Raw genomic sequence first — 2,753 nt, forward strand, 5'->3', positions numbered from 1 at the left:
GGCGGAAACACCGAGCTGAGAAGCAAGCCCAAAGGCCGGAGCAAGCACGCTAGGGGCCTAAGGGGGCATCTCAAGGGGTCTCTAGTTTCCTTTCAGCCCACAGTGTGTGGTGACCCCAGGCCTGCTGCACCTTCCTTCCCCACGGCCAGAGCTAGTGTGTCCTCTACAAGAGCCTGAGGCTGGACTGACCATTTCTCATTGTCTCAAGTACCTTAATAATGTCATACCTGGTTTTAGATAAGTTAGTCCGTATTTATCTAACAGGGGAGCAAAGTTAATGACTACCATATCATGAGCCCCCTCTTTTTTGTTCCAGAAGAGGGAACTGGGGTCCAGAGGGCTCCAGGGGCTTCCTGCCTGAGCCTCTTTTCCAAGATGAAGCCTGTCTTGTCTCCGTGAGTGAATCAGTGAAGAGCTGTGCCACTGATCCTGAACTCACTGGCACTTTCTCCCTCTCCCTGAATCAAAGGAATTTCTCGTTAGCACCTAGCACCTCTTGATGAGTTTGTCACAACATCCTGTTTTTCTATATTTGTAACTCCCTAAAACATCACTGAAAATCATTACTCTGAATTATATGTGCAGTTGCCTCTTGGCCTTTTGGCTAAGATCGAATGTAGCCTCTGTTCTTTCCTGTTTAAATCTGATTTTTTTCCCATTGCTTTATGGGGTGTGGCAATGCATGCATTAAAGGAAAGAGAAACATTTAAGAAAAAAACTTAAAATTGCATTTTGAGTTTTTAAAAATATGTAACATCTTAACATCTTACATATATATCTGTGTGTGTGTGTGTATATGTGTGTGTATATATATATATATGTATGTATATATATATATATATATATATATATATATATATATATATAAAACATCTTTTGTTGTAATGTTTCATTTCCATGTGACAAGAGTGCTGATTGTTGTGCAGTAAAAGGATGATTTTCCCTCTCCAATCTGCACCAGTCAACCCTGGTTTCATAATGACAAGTGCTTCCTCTAAACTGGAAGATGTTTCTAGGTATTTAATCATAAAAACAGTATTAGAGATGAAAACAACCACTACCACGCCCACACTTGGATGCTGCGATCCCAGCACTGAAGATAATCCAGCTCTCCACACCTATCAGAATGGTCAAAATCCAGAACACCGACAACACCAACCGCTGGAGAGGATGTGGAACAACAGGAACTCTCTCTCGCTGTTGGTGGGAATGCAAATTGGTGCAGCCGCTTTGGAAGAGAGTTCGTTTCTTACGAAACTAAACATCCACTTACCATAGGATCCGGCAATCATGCGCCTCGGGATTTAGAAAATCTACAACCACGCAAAAGCCTGCACATGAGTGTTTACAGCGGCTTTGCTCAAAGTCACCAAATTTTGGAAACAACCAAGACATCCGTCAGTAGGTGGATGGATGAATGAACTGTGGTCCATCCAGACAATGGAATATTAGCACTATAAAGAGATGAGCTATCAGGCCATGAAAAGACATGAAGGAAACTTTAATGCATGTAACTAAGTGAAAGGAGCCAGTCTGAAAAGATGCATACTGTATGATTTTAGCTACAAGACATTCTGGAAAAGGCAAAACTATGGAGACAGGAAAGAGACCAGAGATGGGGGGTGGGGGAGGGGAGAGGTAGAGAGCACTGAGCATCTTTAGGGACTGAAACTAGCACTGCACTCTCATGGTGGGTACCAGCATGCATCTGGCCAAACCCGCAGAATATACAAGACCAAGTGTGATCCTGACGTGAACCATGACCCCGGGTGGTGTGACGCATCCGTGCAGGGTAACACGTGCACCATCTGCTGGCGGTGTTGATGGCGGGGACGGCTCTGGAGGGGCACAGGGGCGTGGGGGGTACTCTGTACTTTCTGTTCCATTTTGCTGTGAATCTAATCCTAAATCTCCAAAAGCTAAAGTGTATTAAAAAGTAATAATACAGTTCTTTACTCCAGTTGTCATTGATAGTTTAGCATATCACAATACACAAGTGTCGTTTCCTTAAAAATATTTGTTCCTCCCTCTGATGGTTTTCTCATTTCTCCTCGGCCCAGGTCTTTCCTTCTGACACTTTGCACATTTACCATACTTGAAATCTTCCTGGTTGAGTGCTACGTGGGCACAGTTTTCCTTGGCTGCAGGTTTAAGTTGGGTTTTAATCAGTAAAACCTGTAGAAGAAAGGAGGCACGTTCAACGTCAAGTGCAATAAGGAATGAACAAACAGTGGCAGTTCATGAGGAAGTCAGGATAACACTTTCTGTTTACAAATATCTGCCAGGATTGGCTGGCTTCAAGGCCACCCTCTAGCCCTCACTCCCCAGGGGGCTCACCCCATTAGAGCCCGTGCCCTTGAGGGCAGCCCCTGGCCCACTCACCCGTGACCCATGGCCGCCCCACCTCCCTGTCTGCCACCACCTCATCTCCTCACCAACCTCATCCCTCCTGGGTATCCCTCTCTCCTACTGCTCAGGATCTGGCCCCAATCTGGCCAGCCCTTCCAGGCAGGGGACCCAAGCGGGGCTTGGACCAGAAATCCTTAAGCCCTGGGCAGGTGTGAGACCAGCCAGTGCAAGCAAGCAGAGCCAGGGGCTTGAGGGTGGAGAGCCCGCCATTGGTGTTGTGGATGTTGGCCGAGGACCAGCGGCTCCGTGGACGGCCGTGAGGATGGAGTCGCGGACAGGGCTGGGTTGGATTGCTTTGCCTGCGTGGGAATAGTCTCTCCCTGTCTGTCGGCATGCTGTTTTGC

General features: G+C 46.8%; 1 pseudogene; it reads left to right on the top strand.

Moving 5' to 3' along the window:
- Positions 1–584: 584 nt before the first annotated feature.
- LOC121013800 (uncharacterized) lies at positions 585–750 on the top strand (annotated as a pseudogene).
- Positions 751–2,753: the final 2,003 nt, after the last annotated feature.

Source organism: Herpailurus yagouaroundi, unplaced genomic scaffold (assembly GCF_014898765.1).
Source record: "Herpailurus yagouaroundi ecotype Mexico unplaced genomic scaffold, PumYag 199, whole genome shotgun sequence".
NCBI classification, from domain to species: Eukaryota; Metazoa; Chordata; class Mammalia; order Carnivora; family Felidae; genus Herpailurus; species Herpailurus yagouaroundi.